This window comes from Cetorhinus maximus, chromosome 28 (genome assembly GCF_964194155.1).
Source record: "Cetorhinus maximus chromosome 28, sCetMax3.hap1.1, whole genome shotgun sequence".
Classification (NCBI taxonomy): Eukaryota; Metazoa; Chordata; class Chondrichthyes; order Lamniformes; family Cetorhinidae; genus Cetorhinus; species Cetorhinus maximus.
The window spans coordinates 8,567,414-8,593,319 of record NC_135906.1 but is presented as its reverse complement, the minus strand read 5'-3'; the positions used below and the strand labels follow the sequence as shown (position 1 = coordinate 8,593,319).

General features: G+C 40.2%; 1 protein-coding gene and 1 non-coding gene across 4 annotated transcripts in view; both read left to right on the top strand.

Annotated features, from left to right (window-relative positions):
• pbx4 (pre-B-cell leukemia transcription factor 4) overlaps positions 1 to 25,906 on the top strand; it is a 372,521-nt gene that overhangs the window by 158,385 nt on the left and 188,230 nt on the right. The gene's annotated exons all lie outside the window — the stretch shown is intronic.
• Positions 24,651 to 24,755, top strand: LOC144669218 (U6 spliceosomal RNA). Its single transcript, XR_013573638.1, has one exon. It is a non-coding gene; the product is annotated as a U6 spliceosomal RNA (small nuclear RNA).

Below are 25,906 nucleotides of genomic sequence, written 5' to 3'. Positions count from 1 at the left end.
ATTGTTTTGAGTAGCAAAAAGGTCAGTAACCAGAGACACAGGTTTAAGATAATTGGCAAAAGAACCGGAGGCAAAATGAGAATTTCTTTTTACACAGCAAGCTATGATCTGGAATGCGCTGCCTGATGGTAATAACTTACAAAAGGCAATTGGACCAATACATGAAGGGGAAAAATTTAAACAGCAATGGGGAAAAAAGGAAAGAGAATTTGACCAATTGGATAGCTCTTTACAAGACCCAGTACTGGTAAGATGATTTGAATAGCCTCCTTCTGTGCTGAATCTTTCTATGATTCAGCACCTGAAGCCTGTGCTACCATTCAGTTTGATCATGGCTGTTTCTTAATTCTATCTACCTTTACCCTTACCATTACCCATAATATCCTTGCCTACCGAAAATCTGTATCAATTTATTTTTGAAATTTTAATTTGACCTAACCTCAATAGCTTTTTGGGGAGAGAGTTCCAGATTTCCTCTACTCTTTGTGTGATAAAGTGTTTTCAAACATTACCTCTGAACTAAGTCTAAATTGAAGGTTACGCCAGCTTGTTCCGGATTAATAGCTTCTCCATACCATTTGATCATCTTAAATATCTCAAGTATATCACCCCTTAATCTTCTACATTGAATGAAATACAAACTTGTCTATGCATTTTATTCTCAGAACTTAACGCTTTAAACCCTGGTATCATTCTGATGAATCTGTGCTGTAACTCTTCCAAGGCCACCATTTCTTTCCTGAGATGTGGCCAGAACTGAATGTCCTCTATATGGAGTCTAACGAGAGTTTTGTACATCTGGATGGAACATGACTTCTATCTCTATATTTCAGCCCTTGAGATAAAGGCTAACATTCCATTAGCCTTTTTAACTTTTTGTATAGTTGTCCTTGGACTTAAACTCTCTGCTCATGCACAGTTTCTGGCTCCTCATCATGAAGAGAATACTGTGATCCATCTTTCAAATCCAAAGTAGATGGCTTCACACTTTCCCACTGAATTCCATCTGCTACAGTCTTGCCCACTCATTTCATCAATCAATGTCCCTGTACAACTTTCTGCTTCCATCTACACTATTTTGTATGGCACCTAATCAAATGTCAGCAGAAAACTTAAGTAAACATTTCTTTCTATTCCTTCATCCAAGTAATTTATAAATATAGTAAAAAGCTAAGTACATTACAGATGCCTGATGGATACCATTAGTTACATCCTACTGATTTGAGTAATTATCTAGTATGCCTATTCTCTGTCTCCTAACCAGTTGCCTATCCAAGTGAACAGGTGGCTTCCAATTCCATGTGGTCTTTTTTGTTAACAGTCTCTTGTGTAGAACTTTGTCGAGCGCCTTCTGGAAGTTCACATAATTAACTTTCACAGACAATTCCTTATCTACCATGTTTGGTACCTAGTCAAAAAATTCTGGTTAGCATGGTCTCCTGGAATTTGATTGATCATCTGTGAGATCAGAGAGGAATTTGCAGACTTTTTTTTCCCTGAGCTGGTCTAGGGTTTGCTTTCATTTTGCATTTTCCAGGAGATTGCAAAGCAAGTTACATTTATATGTTAACATAAGCTAAAAATTACCCAAAAAAATGAGTGTCGATGGGAATTCTAATTTTAAAAAAAGAATATGAGACACGGTCCTTTTTTCAGTTTTTCCCTGCTCCTTTTTGAACAACACAAGAAATATAACATATAAGGTTCTGTTTAAATAATTTATATGGCAGGATGGACAGGAAAGGCAGGTGGACTCTCAGTGCTTGTTTCTTAGATACCACCAGAATGTTTTTCTTTTCCCTATTGGTGAAACCATGTCAGTTTAAACTGTGATTTCACCAGCAGGAGAGAAAAAAAATAAAGGTGACACTGAGCACGAATGTGCTTTTGTCTTGTTTAGTCTCTGTTCCTTTCTTACTTGCACATGTACTGATCATCTTTAAGAAGCCTAATCTCATGTTGACACAATTTAATTTAAATGAAAATGAAAGGAAATAATCTGGTCTATCTCACCAGCAATCGCAAAACTACATGCAACAGTAACTCCCTGATCCCCAATATAGAACTAGTGAAATGGAAATCTTTGAAGAGGAACGGATGTAGTCAGAGAATGTAAAACATTTGATGTCTTTCCCTCACTGAGCTATCATTTTAACACTAAATTTGCTGTCCATAGAGCTTTTTTCAAATTTTTTTATACTTTATTCTTGCCTTGATGTGAGTTCATCTTTTAATTCTCAGATTTTTATGCCTGTCCAAGACCCCACTTGCCTTACAGAAATGCGCTGATCAGCGACTGTGCCAGAAATGTAATTTCTAATATTAAAAAGCCAAATATCACTAATTGACAATCCCCAAATAAAGCCTTCAATTTGGCAGTTCCCAGCTGCATCTTACTCTTAATAGATATTGACTTGCCTTTTGCGGGGAGTATTCCATCACACTCCTGACTTGTGCTTTGTAGATGGTGGACAGGCTTTGGGGAATCAGGAGGTGAGTTACTCATTGCAGGATTCCCAGCCTCTGACCTGCTCTTGTAGCCACAGTATTTATATGGCTAGCCCAGTTCAGTTTCTGGTCAATGATAACTCCCAGGATGTTGATAGTGAGGGATTCAGTAATGGTAATGCCATTGAACGTCAAGGGGCAATGGTTAGATTCCTCCCTTCTTTCCTCATCTAAATCTATTAGCATAAACCCTCTATTCCCTTCTTGCTCATGCTTGATTAACTCCCTCTTAAATATATTTATACTGTTCACTTCAACCACTCCCTGCGGTAGCGAGTTCCACATTCTTACCATTCTTTGGGTAAAAATGTTTCTTCTGAATTCCTTGCTGGATTTCTTGGCTACTACATTATGTGGATGGCCTCCAGGTTATGCTCTTCCCTACAGGTGGAAACATTCCCTCTTTATCTGCTCTATCAAAACCTTTCATAATTTAAATACCTCTATTGGGTAACCCCTCCATCCTCTTTTCCCCAAGAGAACAGAGACACAGACTTCAGTCCTTTCCTATATAGAAGGTCTTGTGGTGTAGTGGTAGCAGCCCTATCCTTGGGCCAGAAGCTCCTGGTTGAAATGAAATGCCAAGACTTGGCCATGGAAGGAGCAATCATGACATGGTTCAATGGGCTGATAATCAGCCCAGGAATCCTTCCACCACCTCCCCAAAGGGGAAAAAGTGTGTATGAAGATACGCTAAAAAAAATCCTTTCCAGTGTGTATATGTTTACCCACACATTTCTGGTATCACCTTTGTAAATCTTTTTTTGCAATCTCTCCAGTGACTCTATATCTTTTTTACAATATGGCGACCAGAACTGTGCGCAGTACTCTAAGTTTGGCCTAACCAAGATTCAATACAATTTAACATAACTTCCCTAATTTCCAATTCTATCGCTCTAAAAATAAAGCCAGTGCTTGGTTTGCCTTTTTAATGGCCATGCTAACCTGTGGCACAACCTTTAGTGATTGGTGTATTTGCATTCCCTTTGTTGTTCCTCTACCCCAGCTGGACTCTCACTTCCCAAATAATAAATGACTTCCCTATTCTTCCTATCAGTATACTACTTCACTTTTATCTGTGTAGAACTTCATTTGCCAATTATTTGTCCATTCTGCAAGTTTTAGAATGTCCTCCTATAATTTGTTGCAGTCGTCCTTAAGCTGGGTGTCATCCATAAATTTAGAAATTATTTTTTGATTCCAATATACAAACTGCTAATGTAAATTGTGAACATCAGTGCTTCCAGCATTGATCCATGTAGAACACCACTTCCCTTCTTATACCAATCTCAATAACTATCACTTTCTGCTTTCTGTCTTGAATCCATTCTGCCAATCGCCCTGACATCATATTCTCTGATCTTATTTATTAGTCTATTTTGGGGCAGCTTTTGAAAATCCAGATAAAGCACATCTGCTGCATTACCATTGTCTACTTTCTGTGTTACCATTACTACTCCCCTTTGGCCCAGCCCCACCAACTCATGTCATTTAATGTCTCCTGTCTTCTGCCCTATCACAGAGTTTCTCTTTGTTCTTTTTCCCTCCCTCACCATTTGACGCACTTAAAACCTATTACATTTCTAACTTTGCCCAGTTCTGATGAAAGGTCACGACCTGAAACATTAACTCTGTTTCTCTCTTCACGGATGCTGCCAGACCGGCTGAGTATTTACAGCATTTTCTGTTTCTTTTTATGGTTAAATACAGAATATGCCAACTGTCTTTTGAAGGATTTAGTCTTAATTCCCACTTTGCATATTAAGAGATTATTCTCATTAAACTCCTTCCTCAATGTGGTCAGTGACAGAAAATGTCTCGGAACCATTGTTTTGTGTGGAATAAAAACCTCTGCCAAGGCAAGCCATAACCTGAATACATTATTAAAAGATTCCATATCAGCACCCTGACAATATCTCGATCTATTGACCTCAACAGCTGCCACTGAAAGATAAGCCCTACCAACAGCCTGAAAATACACAAGATAATTTCCATTTTTATACCACACTATATAATCCAGCTATAGCAAGTATTTCACATTGTATTATGTACCAGCCTTGTCATTAGCAGAGGAGCTTTTGACATTTCCCTCATCAATTGTTTTTGTAAGAAACACTGCAACCCAACCAATAAGCACAATCCACAATAATCCTCCCACAAAAAGTGTTGATAGAGAAGCTGGTGGCAAATCATTCAAAAAGCAGTTGACAGGTGATAAAAAGGCAAGCAAATAGACATGAAAATATTGTTACTGAGAATTAATCTGAACTATTGCAATCTTTTAACCTTTGAAATTCAACCTAATTTGTGTTCAGCTTTTTGTTTATATTATTCGTTCATGGGATGTGGCCATCAGTGGCTAGGCCAGCATTTATTCACCACCCCTAATTGCCCTCAAGAAGGTAATCTTGAACCGCTTGAGTCCATGTGGTGTAGGTACTCCCACAGTGCTATTCGGAAGGGAGTTTCAGGATTTTAACACAGTGACAGTGAAGGATCCAAGTCAGGATGGTGAGTGGCTTGGAGGGGAGCTTGCAGGTGGTGGTGTTCCCATGCATCTGCTGCCCTTGTCCTTCTAGATGGTAGAGGTTGTGGGTTTGGAAGGTGCTTTTGAAGGAGAAAGGTGCTGTCAAAGGAATTTTTATTAGTGTCTAGTAGATACACAAGTAGATTGTACTTAGCTAACTGACTTATCCCCTTCAACAAAATAAAGAAAACTATGTTGTTTGATGTAAATGTGACTAAATTTCTTCTCCCTTGCCTCCAGCACATTTTTTTAAAGTTATACAGCCATTTGAAAGTGTTGAGAATAAATTTGAACATTACCATACCAAAGAATAATGATTATTTAATATTTGAATCATCTTGCAGAACAAAACTAACCTTGAATTATTTCTCTCCACTATGAATAATTTCTGTCCTTGCCTCCTCCACCCTCACCTCAAGCAATAAGTGCAAGAAGTTTGCAGACTTCTTTGTCACTAAGATTGAAATTATATATCATAAATCATTTCCTCTCCTCAAAACTGCCATCATCACCCCCTCCTCAAAAGGTTTCTTCCCCGCAACTACAATCTTAACAGCCAAACATTGACAAGGAAACCTCCTTTCTGATAACCACATACCGCCCTTCCTCAGCTGATGAATCAGTGCTTCACCATGTTGAGCACCATTTGGAGGAAGCACTGAGGGTGGCAAGGGTGCAGAATGTATATTGGGTGGGGGACTTCAATGTGCGTCACCAAGAGTGGCTTGGTAGCACCACTACTGACCGAGTCCTAAGTAGCTGCTTAGACTGGTCTGCAACAGTGGTGAGGGAACCAACAAGAGGGAAAAATACACTTGACCTCATCCTCGCTAACCTGTCTGCCGCAGATGCAACTGTCCATGACAGTATCAGTAGGGGTGACCACTGCACAGTCGTAGTGGAGATGGGCTGATGATTGCACAATGTTCAGCACCATCCACGACTCGTCAGATACTGCAGCAGTCCATGTTCCAATGCAGCAAGACCTGGAAAATATCCAGGCTTGGGCTGACAAGTGGCAAGTAACATTCATGCCACGCAAGTGTCAGGAAATGACCTTCTCCAACAAGAGAGAATCTAACCATTGCCCCTTGACGTTCATTGGCATTACCATCACTGAATCCCCCACTATCAACATGCTGGGGGTTACCATTGACCAGAACTGAATTGGACTAGCCATATAAACACTGTGGCTACAAGAGCAGGCCAGAGGCTAGGAACCCTGTGACGAATAACTCACCTCCTGACTCCCTAAAGCCTGTCCACCATCTACAAGGCACAAGTCAGGAGTGTGATGGAATACTCTCTACTTGCCTGAGTGAGTGCAGCTCCCCAACACTCAAGAAGCTTGTCAACGTCCAGGACAAAGCAGCCCACTTGATTGGCACCCCATCCACAAACATCCATTCCCTCCAACGCACAGTAGCAGCAGTGTGTACCATTTACAAGACGCACTGCAGGAATTCACCCAGGTTTCTTAGACAGCACCTTCCAAACCCACGGCCACTGCCATCTAGAAGGACAAGGACTGCAGATAGATAGGAACACCACCACCTGGAAGTTCCCCTCCAAATCGCTCACCATCCTGATTTCGAAATATGTCATCATTCCTTCACTGTCGCTGGGTCAAAATCCTGGAACTCCCTCCCTAACAGCACTGTGAGTGTACCTGCACCACATGGACTGCAGTGGTTCAAGAAGGCAGCTCACCACCATATTCTCAAGGGCAACTAGGGATGGGCAATAAATGCTGGCCTAGCCAGCAAACCGCGCATCCTGTGAATGAATGAAAAAAATATTTCAAGCCCTGGCAATATTCTTGTAAATCTCCTCTGCAGTCTCTCCAGAGCAATTATATCCTTCCTGTAATGTGGCGACCAGACCAATTGGGCCAAATGGTCTCTTTTTGTGTGTTAACCTATGTAATTCTATGCAATATATTGTATTTTTAAAAAAATTCTCAGTGAGCAAGCGATCCATGGGTTTTTAATTTAACATTCATATTTATTCTGCTAATTCATCCACATGTCTGGACATGGCTGATTATTTGGAAGAAGGTGTTGGCATTATGTTTGAGGGGGAGGGAGAGGACATCACTGGTAGCTAGTGGCCTCACACAGATAGCAAAGTGGAAACCTTCCAGGAAGGCACCTCACATCCAGACTCCTCTATATCTCAGGAGGGGAATAAATCAACCCAGAAAACAAAGGACACGCCAGCACTGAGGTTAGGAGATTCTCTCTCGACCCCACTCCCTCCCCAACTCACAGCTCAGATCTTTACATATATTTTGACTGTTGTGGAAACTGGCTTCAGCCAGCTGTTTTGTGATACATTGCACAAGATAAGTCAGCTCAGTTAGCCAGAAGATTTAGCTCTTTCTATCTGTGATAACTGTACGTGTCTGCAAACTTTGCTAGAAGAGATTCTGCAATCTTTGCTAGAAGAGATTGTTGGCACAGCCTCTAGTGAGAAGAGGAAGACCCTGCAAAGCCATGTTAAAAGTGAAGTGCTTTTTAAAGTTCAACTTTATTTTTCTTGAAGATGAAGTGTAACTTTTTCTTTTTACTATTCTAAGGAAACCGCATCATCTTTTCAGTGAAGAGCTGTTCAATATAAAGTATTTTTCATCATCTGGAAAATAAGTTTTAACTTTACATGGTGGAGGCTGGACTATGTTGACTACCTACAGCCTAGAGCCTTCAGGCATTTCTCCTAAGCTTTTATCCCTCAGGTCCACTTTTCCTTATTGTGTGCATATATCGAGTAGGTTGTGGCATCAGGTACTTCTGATTATTATTGCAGTTTTGGCTGCAACAACACTTGTTCATGCTGAGGTGCTGATTGATAGGGGTGTTGCTGGACAACTGTAGCAGTACCTGTGCATATTCATGTATGGACTTCGAAGTGGTTAACAATCTACTTTACAACTTTTCTGCTGCACTCTGTTATACTGTCAGCCTCCTTTTCTCATTCTCAGTGTTCTTGAGAATTCCACATCTATGCTCAACACCTCACTTTCTATCACTTGAATATGTTTGCATCTTACACCAAACCTTTTTATTTCAGCTGCTTAAAAATGAACTGTGGCTCTTATAACTTTATAATCCATGCAACCATCTAGTCTATCATGTGCTTTTCTCCAATTTGACCACAGCCTCTCATCCAGCCTCAGGTTGCTACTAATTAATTATCTGCACCAATATTTTTACTTTTAACTCATTCTTAAGAAGCAGTATATACTGACAGGGCAAGCATTTATTGTCCATCCTTAGTACAGCTGAAGAACTTGTTCAGCTACATCAGAGCAATTAAGACTCAATCACATTTGGACTGGAATAACATATAGGCCAGACTGAGCAAGGATGGCAGGCTTCTTTCCCTAAAGGGCATGTGTAAACTAGTTGAGTTTGTACAACAATTTGACAACTTCATATTTACTGTTAACAGTTTTTATTTCCCGATTTTTAAAACTGAATTCAGATTCTCAAACTGCATTGGTGGGATTTGATCTCGTGTTCGTTTGGATTGCTCGTCCAGTGACATAACCGCTGCAGTACACTAATCTACCAATACCTTATGCCAAACCTTTGTGCGAATTAACGATTCAGCGAGCTACTTATCACTCTATCAGCTGTCCCTTCTGCACAATTAATATCTGCTGGCTTTTATTATCATCTATTCTGCTCTGCGTCACATCTTCAACAACTTCCAGTACTTAATTGCAAAGCACAGTAGATTGACTGATCTGTGGTCCAAATTGACCACTCCTTGATGCATACCATAAACCTTGCCATGTGCATTCTAATGGGCCATGCTTTCTGGACACTGCAACAGGTTCAAAACTGATTCTGATCCATTGACCAAAGCTGGCTTCATTATATACTTTGGAGCTCCATGTTATTCCATTTCTATCCATGCAGTTTGAAGTGCAGCAGCTCTTCACACTAGTTCTTATTTCCTATGTTGCCAGTTTCCAGTATATCAAATGTACCCAGGTTTGTAAAAATTGTAAATTGCTTGACAGTGTCTGATTGGATCATTTTCATTCATAACGAATTTCAATAATTTTGTAATTCCTTCCACTTCTGTATTTGGTAGTCTGCGAGATATTTAGCCTTTCTGTAACTGAGGGGATGTTGTTAATCAACCCTACTTAGTGTGCTTAATGGCACATTTCGCTACAAAGGAAGTTGTCTAAAATTGCTGATTGGCATATCTTGGGTCAGGGTTATTGCTTAGTCATTAGCTTAATTTAGTGTTGTTACTCCTTAGGCAGTAATGAATTATGCCTGAAATTGACTGATGCATAAATGAGAATTTGGAATAATTAGACCAAAGGTAGTTATAATTGTTATAAGAGCACTAACTACTGAAGACCCCCATCCTTTATTAGTGAACAATAAATACCTCCTCAGTCAGAACTGCTTTTCCAGTTACCATGTCTTCATTTGTATGCTGCTGACATTGTGAGACAGCAGTTCAATTTTTATTATTCATTTGCATTTGCTCTACTATGTGAAAACTTTTTACTGGGCAAGATAAATTCTTTGCCACAGCGGTCCATTAGAAAATAATCCAAGTGTAAGCATGATTGTTCATTGAACCATTTCAAAAAAAAACACCAACAACAAACCCGTTGACATTTGGAGAGGTTAAGCTCCAAGTTGGTCAGTTGTAATTTTATAGTCGGGCCTGTTCAACAATACTGAAATCTCAGTACATTTGAAACAGGACTGATTTCAACCACCTTTTCAATGAAATTTAGAAATTCCCTCCAGGCGGGCAGGACAGGGCAGAAGTGAAATCCCCCAGCAGATTCAACCAAGTTTGTTCTCTAATTGCACATCTTCAGCTTAAGTGCAAAATACTGTAACTGTTCTTTTCAGTGAGTCTAATAAAACTGATGAATGAGTTAAAGGTGAGTGTTAACAAATGTACATTCCTCTATTAGAATCAAATTCTGTTTTTCATTTCAATGCCTATAAAGCACAAGAAAATCCAAAACATGTTAATATTAGATATAAAAAAAAACTACTCCCATTATGTTCTAGGAATGTTTTGATTCCTAAAAGGAAAAAATAAAATAATGTCAACATGTAGATGGAGAACATAAAAAAAGGAAAAGCAGTTATTTGATACTGACTACCCTTGTTCTAGTGATAAAATTGAGGTGCTGTTTACATTTGCAGAATTTTCTGACTAAAGAACAGTTCAGCTCTTCAGTGATTGAGTGTGTTGCATTCCCCACCCAACTCTACTGCTCACAAGCTTCCAAAGATTTTTTCTACCTTAATTCATCCATCCAGAACAACTCTACTCCTCCGCTCTTTACTGCTTCTATTTGTTCAATAATTCCAAGCTTTTCCCTTTGACTGCTCTAACCAGAATTCCATTTCATGTATTGGTAATTTTGTGCCTGAATAAGAATCTCTTGGAATCCCTCCTTAAGCTATAATTTACCAGTTAAAGCCAGCATCCTTTTGTAATATTCCCATTATTTAAAGTAGTATTCTAGATTAACCTTTCCCATACCATTTTTTATCTTCTATAACTATATAAGATCACATCTCAGTCGTCTCCTTTCCAGGAGAAGTGCAAGTCCGTCTAGTTTTGCCACATAACTCTAACTCTTGACATCTGTAATCACCTTGTGGCTCTTCTGAGTGGCCTCCAGCTCTTGAATATCTCATTTGTTTCTTAGCAACCAGAACTGGACACATTTCACAAAATGCAGTCTGATCAAAGCACTGTCTAGGTTGATCATGGTTTCCTCCGACTGGTATTTTACTATTTGACTATGTCGTTCAACATTCAATTAGATGGAGTTTACCAGACTCCTAGATTGCTTTCAGCTTTATTTGCAGCGATTTCAGCACCATTCATGGAGTATATGTCCAGTACTGTACATGTGTCTGCATTTATTTTCATTTGCCATTCTTCAGCCCACTCACGTATTTGGTTTAGTGTATAATGCAATCTCTGAACTGCTGCCTTTGATTCCACTATCCCACCTGGGTTCGCATCAGTGCAATTTGGTCAGATTTGCAAATGAGTTTGAATCTATTTCATTGATATGAATTAGAAACAGCAGTGATCCCAATTTGGAACACTGTGTGATAATAACCCTCTAATAAGTACCCGCTATTTTCTACCCGTTAGCCAATTTCTTGTTCATACCAAAGTTTTACCCTGAATCCCCAAAACTTTGAGCTTAATTAATAACCTTTATGCGAAATGTTATCAAATGCCTATCGAAAGTCTTTAGTACATAATGTTAACTTGAGTTGTCATTTCCTCAAATAAATCAAGAAAGTTGGTCAGGCAGGAGTTTGCCTGTCTAAAGATGCTGGTTACTAGGTGTTTGTACAGATAGTTCTCCCAGTTCACCCTGATAAATGTTTTCAGTAAGATTCATGAATCTTTCATTGCATGTGGCGGGTTTCTAAACATGGGTACCATTAGTCTGTTTTCAATCTACAGGAATTTGCCCAGTGTACGTTGCTCCCCTTCAATGGCCCATTCCTGACCAACTGTTTCATTTCCCAGCCTATGGGTGGAGTATTCTGCCCTCTTTCATGGCATATTTAAAGGTGGTGAGGGCATTTAATCAGGTGAGATGGCGGCAGGTGGGGACCCCGCCACTTTCCTGCCTTCACCCTGATTTAGTCCTTGGATGGCCTTCCCACCCTGCCATCAATTGAGGTCTTTAAGTGGGCAATTAATACCCACTTAAAGGCCTTATCCCGCTGCCACTAATATTAACCCAGCGACCAGCAAGCCTGTTGACACTTGGGGGTCACGACAAGCAAATCTGTGGTGGCAGCTTGTGGTCTCCTGATTGAGAGGGACCTGGCATGTCAGGGCCCACTAAGAACTATCAGAAGAACCCACCACTCTACCCCCATGACCCACAACCTGTGAAACCACTCTAACCATCACTTACCTCTTGTCTGAATTGCTGCTCGATCCTGGACCTCCAGAGGATGTCATCCTGGCAGCAGCCACCATCTCCCAGGTGGAACCGCTTAGTAAAAGAGCTGCCGGCTCCTGATTGGATGGCAGCTCTCAGTGGGTGGAACTTTCTGCTCTGGGTTCCTGATCCTGTAGAAGGCCTGCCAATGGCCTCACAACTGCCTGATTGGCTTGTGATTCGGTGGGCCTTCCCCAAAGGAGGCAACATGGATTTGTCGCCAGCTCTCCAGCCGGCAGGCAAGAACCCCCCATCTCCGCAGTTACCTCCACAAGATTCTGCCCTGTTTCAGGAAATCACGAACAAGCAACACCACAATAGATTTACACAAATTGTTTAATTTCAACACCCATCAACTCGCATATCATTCCTTTATTTTGAGAATATCTACTCATCAAGTTTAGATTTCTCCACAAAATAAACAAATTAAGTATCCTTTTCAATACACATTGCTAATTTTATAAATATCACCACTGAAATATTCCCTGCTCAACTAAAGCTTTCTTTCAGTCTTAAAAAGATTACCATGCCACAGTATAGAATAGGGATTTTCCAGCTGCTCTAGTTGGTGAAATGCAATTGCATTACTGAATTACTTTGCTTTTTATGCTCAAGTGATTGTTTTGGCCTGTATTGACAGGAAAGGTTAAAGAGATGTCATGAAACACGGGAATTAAACTGTAAAAAAATTAATTCATGCTATTTGCAATTGGCCCATCTGCTACTAAATTTTATTGACCTCTAAAATGTACTTTTAATCGTAGCCAGTCAGTCATTACCATCCAAAGATAAGTACAAGTGGAAGAATTTCTGTATTGTACATGAGAACACTTTTATTCAAAACAAACTATTTGAGTAGAATTATGAGAGTAAACGTGATGGAAGTTGGGTGTTTAGGTTATTAATTATAAATGCCATTTATTTCCTGTTTTATTGTGAAATCACTAATTTGGTATTTTATTACTTTTATGGAAGTGAAGTGGCTTGAAATCTTCACAGTAGCCTCATTTATTCCTTGTGGTAATGGCTGTCTTGTTTAAGAGGGCACATGTTAGCAATATTCCTGTCAGCTTTCAGATCTTCCTCCCTGCACCCCACTCTCCCAACCACCCTCCCCCACTCCAAGTTTCTTCCCATAGCAGTTCACTCCTGCATGCAGTGATTCATGGTGTGGTGGAGCTCTTTACCGGATCCAACAGCCCTTCAGCAGGTCTTCCAGGCAACTTTTCTACAGCCCATGCTGGACGGTAAATGTTGGACAATTCCTGACCCCATCCGCCATTCATGCTGTCCAAAAGGAGGCATTGAATACTGATTAAGCATGGCTGATTTTTTCTTCTTCTTTCCTAAGCTTAGGGACACAGGTTAGTTGTAAAGCTCCTGCCTTGCTGATCTACTCAGCACAGACCAGAGATAGACATCAATATTTGGCCCCATACCAAACTACACTCTGTAGTTCAACCACTGGGAAAACACAGACTTCAAAGTATTTAAATACCAAGTGGTAAATTAAGAAGCATCATATTCCAAGAGAGGCATCCATCACTTAACAGAGACACTGAAATCAAAACTGGGCATCATAAAGAGTTTTCCCTTTCTAATTCTTGTTTGCTTTGATCAAAATACCAATACCATGAAGTGGTTCTGTTCAGTTCATCAATTGAATGAGAATCTCATTTCACCTTTCGATGATCTGTAATTGAAATAGAAAATCAGATAGATGGCCACAGATAAATGTTTTATCGATATTCATTTTCAATTTTATATAAGTCAGTGAAGAATATTTGGCATCCCAGGATCTGATAATAAAAGCATTTAGAATTGATTTCGCCATACAGATTAATTAGAGTTGTCAGTTGGCTAATGCTGTGGCTACCGAGTGCAATTTTCAGACAGGGACAGTGTAATGTTAACCTGAGAGTATGAAACAAAAAGAAAATAGTATTTATTTAAACACAAAATGAATGTCTTTGTACAGAAAATGACAAATTATATCACATAACCCCCACAGTTTAGCTATAAGAAAAACCCAAAAGCATATTTTTCTTTGGAATTAATTTATACAGTAGGGAAAATTAGACAAAGGGGTCTTGTTCTTTGCCCATCCACTGGAAATGATGCAATGAGTCTTTGTTCTGGCTTTTAATCTGTTTGGCCCCTTTCCTTACCTCCCCTCTGTTCCCTCTCCTCTCCCTGCTTATAGCATAACTGCTCAGTAGAATAACATATTGTATTATTTTCATCAAATGTTGTATTTTTTCAGTCAAAACCAAATTTCTGGTGAGTACAGGACCTATTGAAGCACTGTTCCTTTCCTTTGAAAGGACAAGTCAAAATCCTTTTGCAGTTTTATTCTTTGGTAACCAAGTGTTCAAGCCTAAGGACTTCCCATCCTCTAAATTCAGTTTCATGCATCCTGTCATGATTTTCTGGCTTCACTGTCAGACAATCGAAATAATTAATTCATAGGCATACCTGATATGTGCTGGATGTTTTTGATAACTGAGTATTTTTAGGAGTATTTTTACTGATTTGAAGGTCCTTGAAGTGGACTGTGCTGGGCCTTGTTTTTCCCTCTGAGTCACAATGTTGGAAGCACTGGACTTTTGAGTCAGAAGATTCTGGTTTCAAGATCTAGTCCTGAACTTGAGCCCAGGTTCATTGCAACACTGAAGGAATGCTGTATCAATATTAAACCAAATCTCCTTCTTCCTGGTATCTTGGCTAACATGTTCTCTTAATCAGCGGGCCGTATTTTATGTCCTCCCCGTAGTGGGTTTGGAGACGGGGAAGGCATTTAATCAGGTGAGGTGGTAACGGTGAGCACCCTGCCACCTTCCCTTCCCCACTCAGATTATGTCTCTGGTGGGAAGGCACGTGGACGGCCTTTCCGTCCCACCGCCAGTTGAGGCCTTTAAGTGCAAAAGAGTGCAGGTAGCTTGTGATCTCCCAGGGTTGGAGGGCAAAGGCACTCAGTGCCTGATTGAGAGAGACTGGCATTGGGAAGTGGTGGAAGGGGGAGCGGGGGTATGTGGGTGATGTGTGGGCTGATGAGAACCACCCCCTTACCCTTGCTACTGATCCCCTACTCCCCCTCTCCGTGACCCCCACCCTATGAAACCCATCCCACCATCACTTCTCTCTGGCCTGGGTCGCTCCATGTCGGTGGGTGTATTTCTCGTATCTGCCACTGTATCCCTGGTACTGTTGCTGAGCAAAAAAGCTGCCGACATCTGATTGGCTGGCAGGTCTCAGTGGATGGGACTTCCCACTTGCAGGCTCCTGATCCTCTTGAAGGCTCGCCTTGATTGCCTCACAATTTGTCGGGCCTTCTCCAAAGGAGGCAATGTGGGTTTCTTGCTGGCTCATCAGCCAATGGCCAAGAGCTACGTCACCTCCATAAAATTCTCCCCTGCAACACAAAAAACTGATTAAGTTAACTATTTTTCAAATTTTCTGTTTTTGGGATCTTGGTGCCTGCAAATTGGTTACTGCATTTGCCTACTCTAGAGTAAGAAGACTTCAAAAATAAATGATTGGTTGTCATAGAGGTCTGCAGCACAGAAAAAGACCCTTCGGCCCATTGAGTCTGTGCCAGCCAAACAAGTACCTAACTATTCTAATCCCATTTTCCAGCACTAGGTCCATGGCATCGCAAGTGCACATCCAAATACTTCGTAATTGTTATGAGGGTTTCTGCCTCTACTACCCTTTCAGGCAGTGAGTTTGTTGTGAAGTGCTTGGAGGTGTCCTGAGCATGTGTTAAGGCGAATGCAAGTTATTTCTTTCAAGAAGAAGCTTTCAAAAGAAATTTACAGATTTGCAATTGACAGCAAAATGATGTATAGTTGTTATAGTTTTCCAAAGTAACATGTTTATTATGCAGTAACACTGATTCATGTAAGGATGCTTATAAAACTGCATTAAGTGAAGAATAGACTAGCCATTTTAAAGTACAGTATGGGGCATGAGGCCTGTCAGGTTTCAGTGGAAGGAATATTTTTGAATGCCCCATGAATGTTTCGATGGTGATCAAAAGGTAGGCCTGCTTTGGACTTGTGTAGCGATTAGAATTACGGATAGAATCAAGTTGTTTTGATGCCTCTGGGGGCACAAACCACCATCTTGTTTATATTTCCAATTTGGTACCAACTTTGGAGCTGTCAGAGGTAACAGCTCAACAATGTAAATGTGCCATAAAGCTTGTTCTTTAGAAGCTGACCTAACAGCTTGCACTGCTAATTTGAAAGCTGCCATAAAAGGTAAGGTTGCCCAGATCTATCGTAAGAGAACCCAATAAAAGTGTTTAAATCGTTGGTAGTTAAATCTTTATAGTGCTTAATTTCAAAAATCATGGATCCTGTAAAAGTTATGGAGAGTCTGGCTGGTGACCCAAACACTGGTACAAATCAAAAATTGGGTTGGCAGAGCAGTGAGAGCAGATTGAGAGCCTGTTGGCTGAGACTTAGTGCAAGGCAAGCACAACCAAACAGTGAAGAGCAAATAATAGTTATAAAGAGAAAATTGGCGAGGGATAAGCCATGAAGTTGCCAATTATTTTTCACTGTGTCTTTGAAGAATGTGGAACACTGTTATTAGAGCGTTTATCATTCTGTAATCTTAACAAATTCAAATAAAAGAAATACTGAACTGTCAGAAGCTTGTAGTTTTATTTGTTTTTTTTTATTCCAGAGATTGGAGTTTGAAGCATTTCTTGATAGGTACAGGCAGATTTCAGTTATTGGTACTTGTGTAATGAAAATAACCTGGAATAACTTTGTAACATTTTAGCTGTAACTTTCTTCTGATGGGCAGCAGTTGAAATAACCAGTTGCTCTTATGTTTTTGAACTGTAAACGGCATGTTCTGATGGAATGAACAGCTTCAGTTATCAGTTTCCCAAAGGCGGTTTTATATTTCAAGAATTTAGCTGACAGCAGGCATGCAGGATAAACATCTTAAGTTTCAGAAAACTTATCAACATCCTAGGACCCTGGTAATGTGGATCAATGAATTATGCTGTTGGATTAAGGGTGCTATCTTGCGGTTACACTGTTAAGCATTTGGGTATTCATATTATGCAAATGCTGTGAGACCCTCCATTATATAGAAAAAAACTCTTAATATTCCCTGGTCCAGTGGAACTCCCAAGGACTGTCATCAAATTATCCTGATATCCGAACAGTGTTTGTTCCTGCTGTGTGCACAATACAGGCATCTCAGAGCCAATGTGTTCTCCATTAAAAACTGTAAGAGAATCATGCAATGACTCGACAGAATATATGCATACATTTACTTTTCACAAGGATAATAAAGGGAAAAAAATTAGCTATATAGCTGTACTGCTGAATTATGAATGCAGACCAAAGATGATGCTGTCTGGGACCTCATTTAGAAAGGAATATCCCTTTAAAATGTTAGGGCAGCCCCACATTTGAGTCTCTTCACATTCAACTTGTCTAACAAATGCACTAGGCAGAAAACCCTAACAAGAAACAGCATGACTGGCACCCAGCTGAAAAATATAAGAGGGAGAACGGTCCACTGAGTTGCTGCCATAGACAAAAACAGTAGGAAACAGGTAGTATAAGAATAAGTGAATTGTGGCAACCATTGTCAAGTGAACAGGCTCTGTTTCATAGTACCACATCACTGACAAAAATGCGCCCACAAGAATAGACTTGCTTTCTTCCAGCTGGTGCCTGAAATACAGAACTAAGCAATCAATACATTTCTATAGCAGTCAAAAGCAAGTGACAAGGCACAAACATAAGTTGCTATTGTTGATCGATAAGAGGTTGCACTGGTTGTGGTCTGCACATAGTTCAACAAATCAGTTACAAACCACAGTAATGAAGTTACTGTGCTAATTGTGGATCAGTATTACAAAGATAATCAATCATTTCAGGGCACAAAGCAGTCCAGAACTGTCTACCCTGGGGAGGGAGAGTGGAAATAGCTAGGAAGTTTTTCTCAAGTTTATCATTGAAAACAATTATGCATTGTGTTATTTCTTTTGTGGGGGCTCTCTGTGCCTAGTGCACCTATTTGTCAAGCGGAATGTGAAATAACTCATAATAATGTGGGATAGGCCTGCCCTAACTTTTTAGAGGGATGTTTCTTCCTAAAAGATGTCCCAGACAGCATAATCTTTGGTGATCTGTATTCATAATTCACTAGGACAACTCTTTTATTAATCTTTATTACCCTTAATGAAAATAAATGTATGTATATATTCTGTCGAGTCATTGCACCATTTTCTTGCACAATTTTTAATAGAGAACACACTGGCCCTGAGATGCCCGAGTTGTTTTGCAGATAATTGGGACATCAGGATAACTTGACAGCATTCCTTGGGAATTCCACTGGGCTAGGGTATAGTAAGAATTTTTTCTATATAATGAAGGGTCTTTAGAATGCTTGAATCATATGAGACAATATAAGTTAATGGACAGAGAAAAACTAACTTGTCCCATACAGTCATGTTGCAGCTAAGCATCATGACCCTCAATGTCCCCCATCCATCAAAGACATGTTATTTCCATTACAAAATGCATAACAGTAGCCCAGAATGACAATCTCTGGTTATATTTTCTTTAGTAGGAATACCTTGCAGGAGTCTTCTTGACTTTGATTGAGATTGGGAATTTGCAAGGACATAAGTGGGTACACATAGGCCTAAATTTTCGCAACGTTGGAAGGTCTCCACATTTTAGCCAGAATGGGGCCAGAGGCCTGTTTCTGGAAGTCCTGCCTCTGAACCCGATACCCACCGTTTTTGTCAGGGGGGGAACGGGGACAGGTTGTAGTTAGCACATCTGCGGTTCACAGAAACAGCTGCACATGTAAAAGTGGCAGCTGCCTTCAGGCAGAAGCAATTTTCGTTAGTGGGATGTTCCAAACACGACCCATGGGCTTTAGACATTTGAGCAAAAGGTCTAAAGCTGCCAGAGGAATTGGGGCCCAAAATTGCTCACAATATTCTACATGTGGTCTGACCAGAGCCTTATAAAGCCTCAGCAGCACATCCCTGCTTTTATATTCTAGTCCTCTCGAAATAAATGCCAACATTGCATTTGCCTTCCTAACTACCGCGTCAACCTGCAAGTTAACCTTAAGAGAATCCTGGACTAGGACTCCCAAGTCCCTTTGCACTCCAGATTTCTGAATTCTCTCCCCATTTAGAAAATAGTCTATGCCTCTATTCTTCTTACCAAAGTGCATGACCTCACACTTCCCCACGTTGTATTCCATCTGCCACTTCTTTGCCCATTCTCCTAACCTGTCCAAATCCTACTGCAGCCTCCCTGCCTCCTCAATACTACCTGTCCCTCCACCTATCTTTGTATCATCTGCAAACTTAGCCAGGATGCCCTCAGTTCCTTCATCTAGATCATTAATGTATAAAATGAAAAGTTGTGGTCCTAACACTGACCCCTATGGAACTCCACTAGTCACCGGCCGCCATCCTGAGAAGGACCCCCTTATCCCCACTCTCTGCCTCCTGCCAGACAGCCAATATTCTATCCATGCTATTACCTTGCCTCTAACACCATGGGCTCTTATCTTACTGAGCAGCCTCCTGTGCGGCACCTTGTCAAAGGCCTTCTGGAAGTCCAAGTAGATAACATCCATTGGCTCTCCTTAAGCTCTTTAATTTTTAGAAAAAAAATACAGCTCGCAGTTGAATGTAATCGGTGCTTACAATTTCACTAGCCGTCTGTTGACATAAGCCTGAAGGTTATCATTATAGGATTAGTGCTGCATAACTGATTCCATAACCTGTTATTATCGCAGTGGCTGAGGGGGTGGGGTGGCTGTAAGTTCACATTTTGATTCACAACTCCAAGTGGTTATAACATCTTTGATGTGGGGCTATGAATACAACTATTTGTTTTCGTAAGGTATTAGACATTTGAAGGAAATGTTTGCTTTTATAAGAGGTTAAGGGTTCGAAGGAATTTAAATGTATTGAATGGGTTTTTTATGAATGAGAGTGCTATTTTTAAATAGCGGTCATCAATAGACACTTGTTTGTTTCATCTCACCATGTCTCCTGAGGTCTGCCCACGGTGGATACTGGGTAAGTTAGCATGAAGGGTGTAAGGGAAAAGGGTGGTGGGTGGGGGGGCATGGGTTGGCATGAGTTGGCACTAAGTTGGCATAGGAGCTATAAAGAGCCATGAGGGATGGGTAGAGGGGCATAGGTTGGCATGTAGGGTATGAGGGGCCATGGGGGGGTGGGTGGGGGCAAGAGGTGGCATGGATGGGGCATGCAGCATGTGAGGGGGGTGAGGGCTAGAGTGCTGTTTTTAGTTTTATTGCTTCGTTTAATAGCTGGGACAAAGTCCCAGAGCACTGAGGTAGGCTTTTTAAACAGCTGCCCTGTGGCTGCCTCCGAACTCTTTGCAGGGGTGCGAACCTGATTCCAGTTAGCACCCAACCTCCTAGAATGAAAATCTGAATATATGGGGCACTTTCTCCCAAGTCGGGTTTGCAGAGTCGGTATTTTCCCAACTCTGCGCTCCCAACTCGGGAAAGAAAATTCGGCTCATAGATGGTTCTGCCATAACAATTGTTCTGGAATATGCTGAACCTAAGTGTTAAAGTGATTGGTTAAAATTCCCCATAACTTATTTACTTAATAAAATTTAACACAATTCTGCACTGATATTAGCTGTGTTAACATGTAACACAATTTCTACATTGTGGTAGAAGCCACAATGGGGAGCCATTGGATGAATGGAACCCTGTGAGGCAGTGCTCCAGTGGGGCTGAATGTCCAGTTTCCTTTCCACATCCATCCCAGCCATAACCCCTTCTTCTGGATGGCAAATGATCAGGTATTTCATGGTGGGGATTCCCACTGTCAGGAGATGGAGAATTCTTGAAGTGTTGCATCAAGGATGCCAGTACAAAACCAGAGGATTAAGGGAGAGACCTTAGAAACAGAAGAACCTGAAGATTACAGGAGAGATGTTCCATTCAAGAACTCGGACAAGACTGGAACCTTTAATATGCAAATATTGGGGTGGAATGAAAGGAGCAGAGCCTGGTACAAGGCCCTCTCCTTCCATGGGGACATCTCACAGCCTGTTCCGATGCTTCCTGAGTGATATCGTTAGCAGCAAGAAAATATTTGACCAGCTCAGAGTTGTAGAATGACTTCCATCTGCTGCTTCAGCAACAATGTACCTCCCATTTAAGAGGTGGAGGCTGGCTTTACATATTGTAGGCTAGTTTTAACTCGTACTAGTCGCTCACAATTCTGCATTCTTGCCCAGGCATGCAGTCAGTCAGCAACACGATTAGCACTGGCTGCATGCTGCAGTCATTTAAATTAGCGGGCAGCACAGAGTTTGCATTCTGCCTCCATCGGAAACAACAAATGTGGTGTAATTCCTCATCACGATTACAAGGCCTGTGCTCAGGCCTTGTCCAATTTTGTGACCTCAGTGTTTGTGATATTTTGGACATTTTGTACATTTTTGGATGTTTTCTAAAATAATGCTTTGCAAATTTCACAGAAGAAAAATGAGAATAGTGAACCTGTTTGAGAAGTAACGCTGTTAACAATTCCAAGCAATAACCAGTTTATTTGAAGAAGGAAGTGGATGAAACAAATTATTAAATGATTTCACTGTGCTTTTGAAGAAAAGTACAAATTTAAATGTGGCCATTTAATGTAATGATAGATTGAAAATCTTGAAAATGATAATCTAATGGATGTGAAAATCATTAGTTTTCTAATTGTGTGCAATCCAAATGGATTGGGAACTGATGCAGTAGATAAAGTAGCTGCTAGACTTCCTGTCATTATAATTTTTCTGTAGGACAGTGCAGACATGTGTATGTGAGTAGATAGTATATTTCAATGAATAAGAATCAAGTGAAATTTGGTTATTGTGGAAACTCCATGCCTTAACCCACTGGGTGAGTTGTGAATGGCCCCAGTTGATTTTCATACCATGCCAAACCAATCCATATGAAAGGAAGCTGTGGGGATAAGTCAGCTGGTGTGTGGCTTGGTGACAGATGGTGACACTCTGTTCATTGTGTGGAACCCCCAGGGTTATGGAGTGGGCTAGATTCTGGGCAATGTGCACTTAACCCTTAATGTTTCAGCTAGGCAGGAAGAGTGTCAGCTGGAGTCCTGCCTGCAGAGCTCAACTGGAACTGCAGAGAGAATTTTCTATTTGAGGTTAAAATATCACATTCAGAACGGCAATTTTTCTCCCAGAGATCTGAAAGTTGAGTTGCTTAGTGAGACATATCTGTGGATATAATTCGTAATCAGTAGCCCTAATACCTAATTTATAAAGATTGCATTTATTCAGTTGTTGGTCCTGCTTTTAGTTTTTAGGTAATTCTGATGATCTCAGATTTTTAAAAAAATATTTAGTTAATTTCTCCTCTCTTTTTTCATTGATCGCCATCCTCATGCAATGAATCAATAAGCTCCTGCTCCCAGGTTTTTGCTAAAGCAACTGGATATCCGGCACCCCCAGTCAGATGCAAAAATATTCTCCATCACTTGCCACTTTTCACTCTTTTTATGATTTGGCCCATTAGTTAAATATTCAAAGCATCTTTGGAAACCCATTTTTAATATGGTTCATTTAGTTTCCCCTCATTGATCATTCAACACACATATATATGATAGTCAGATTTTAACTTGGGGCCTGAATGAGACTTGTGGGATCTAGGGCGGGTGGGACTGAGATTTCGAGCAGCAGTAGGGAACAGTACCTGACACCTGGTCGTAGAGGTGAGGTGTGTGTTGGGGGAGTCCTGGGACAGGTGAGTCCCAAGGTTTTCCTCTGGGATCTGGAGGAGCATTCCTGCTTCCTGGTTCTCCTTTGGCCCCGATTTGTTTTTCTGGTGGCAATGGCACTGGCTGAGACTTGTACAATTGCAATGAAAATCACAGCATAAGCCACTAACTTCTGGGTTTTTCTCAGGTATTTCTCAGATTCCATCACAATAAATGCAGGTTTCTTTCTCTTCTCCCTCGCCTTGCTTTCCATCCTCCCTCCCCACCCACCACCTATGTAAATATTTTATTGCAAGTACTTTTGTAGTGATTTTTTTACTGCAATATTTAATCTTTCTGTTGATCCTATATATTTTGCAAGTAAAACAATTAGTGTCCCTAGTGTTTTGACCTTGGGGAATAATGCAGAATGTAGAAGGTCCTACCTGTGTAATCTTGCCCTTTGAACTATGCTCACCCTGGACATGCAAAGCTCCATATATTAGTGTTTCATTGTGTATGTTTCAGTGTTCTTGATGTCACAGTAAGGGAGGGCTAGAAGGGCTTCCACTGGGCAAATAACTAATAGAATGGCATGGAAACCAACGTTGGGGGAGCATGAGAATTTCTTAAAGGAATAATGTTTCCTGCTGATTTCCTATGCAATGGCAACAATATTCTACTTTTTAAAAAAAAACAACCATACCAAAGCGCTTCAGTAGTTTCCTTTGTACTTTCAATGCCAACATTTGTAACATAAATACCACCTTCCATATTGTTTATAAGTAATGTGAACAGGTAAAATTGAAATTCTGTTGTAGATGTCTAGAATAGTTTCACGGCTGTATTTCACAATGATAGAGGTTCTGTCTTGCCGGCAAATATGCGTACACTGAAAGCCTGTGCGACTGCAAGGAGCTTTCCCTTTTTTCCCAGCTGCCCTAAACAGGAAAGGATAAGTTATTTGCTTTATTGCAGAGTATGTAATTCCATAAACAATATATACCTTGTCTGTAACTCTTTGGAAACCATACAGGATATCAGAGATATCAGAAGTGTTTTTATTATGATTTCTCTGTAATATCACCATAAATGGTATAGGTTACATTAGAGGCTGTGAGACAGCAAATGTTCTGATGATGGGCTACCCTATTTAGTTATATGCATTAAGATGACAGTTTCATTTTTCCAGTGGATCTTTTGGGGAAATTTGTAAAACTCGGGCTGTCATGATAATTGTGGCAAATATGGTGAATGATTTGTCATTATATTGATATGATAATAAGAAACACTGAAGTACTTTTTGGTTTTAATAATAGTATTTTCACTGCATTCTAAAATCTCATTGTCTGGTTCAGCACATTAAGATTTGATTTTTTTTTAATCAGGTCGTTCTCACTAAGTACATCAGAGTGACTTTATTGGTATGGCACGTAGGGTATTTGCCTGTACTTTTCATATTAACAATTAAAATAAGGCATGTTAGAAATTCGTAGGTTGATCAGCGTCTGAAAAGACAAAAGACAAGACAACATTTCATTGTTCTGGGAAAGGGTCTACACTCAATCTATGTTTCGTCTTTTGAGATGCAGTCTGGCCTGATGTATATTTCCAGATTTTCTGTTTATGATTCCTATATGTGAAATTAAAAAAAACTTTTAAACATAGATATCCACTAGATTGTATGTATGCCACTGTTTTTAGGTATAATATGAAATACCATCAGCTAAATTAAAATTATGAAATTTCTTAAATTCAATTAACATCCTTATTTGAAGTGTATTTCACCTAATTATTCCGGTTGTTTTCCGATAATTCAACATTTTTCTCAAAGTTGTTTCAGTTGTTTATTTTCCTGGGTTAGTAACCTTAATTTGTCTGTTGCTGATTTTTGCTTGTGCACAATTAAACTCGTTATTGGAACGATACAGAGAAGATTAGCATGGCCCCTGCACAAGGATGACACGCAAATTCGTGAAGCGTTCCATATTTTGCAACACTGAAACTTCTTTTCTCTGCTAAGTCATATCAACAATTACATTTTTCCAATTGCCTCAATCAATCCTGCCTATCCCTGGAGCACTTGTGGAAGATCCCCCACACAAAAAAAACAATGGATGAAAAGTGCCATTGTTGCATTGATGAACTGGTCTGTTGAATTACATGGCTATGAAATCATGGGCATTAAAATAAAATTTAAGATTTCCAGCTATGGCTTAAAACCCTCCATGGCCTAACCCCCTAACTCTGTAACCTCATTCAGCTCATCCATTCCCACACACTGAGGAGACGGTGGAGTAGTGATAATGTCACTGGACTAGTAATCCAGAGACCCAGTCTAATGCTCTGGGGGCACGGGTTCAAATCAATTAATAAATTTGGAATATAAAGCTAGCTTCAGTAATGGTGACCAAGAAACTATCATCGATTGTTGTAAAAACCCATCTGGTTCACTAATGCCTTTTAGGGAAGGGAATCTGCCATCCTTACCCGGTCTGGCTTACATGTGACACTAGACCCATAGCAATGTGGTTGACTCTTAACTGCCCTCTGAAAGATCAGTTAGGAATGAGCAACAAATGCTGGCCTTGCCAGTGACACCCACATCCCATGAAATATTAAAGAATAATAAATACTTTGGAAATGCTTCTTCCTCCATCAATCTCATCCTTTCTCCTACTTAGAGGCTTACCTCTTTGACAAAGCTTTGGGACATTTTCTACATTAAGGATGTTATATAAATGCAAATTATTGTTTATATGTAGCATATCGAGGATATGTAGTGCAGAATGGTCATTAAACACAACATCCTAAAACCCCTAATCTATGACACTTTATAAAAAATTCACTGGTCACCATGAAGGAAAAAAACAAACATTCACATGGAGAAATTCACTAATCATTGCATTATAAATAATAATGGATTTTAAGAGATGAACCCAGTTTCAGCTGGTGAACATGAACCACATGAGCTTCAAGTTCATGCATTATGCAGCTATTGATTGAATTGATGCTATGTAGTAATTACTTTAACATGTACGTGAGTGGGAAAGGCTTGATAACTCGTGAGTGATATTCACCAAAGGAATAACATGGATTAGCCACTGCATATTCTGTTCATACAAGCTAACGTTAACCTAAATGG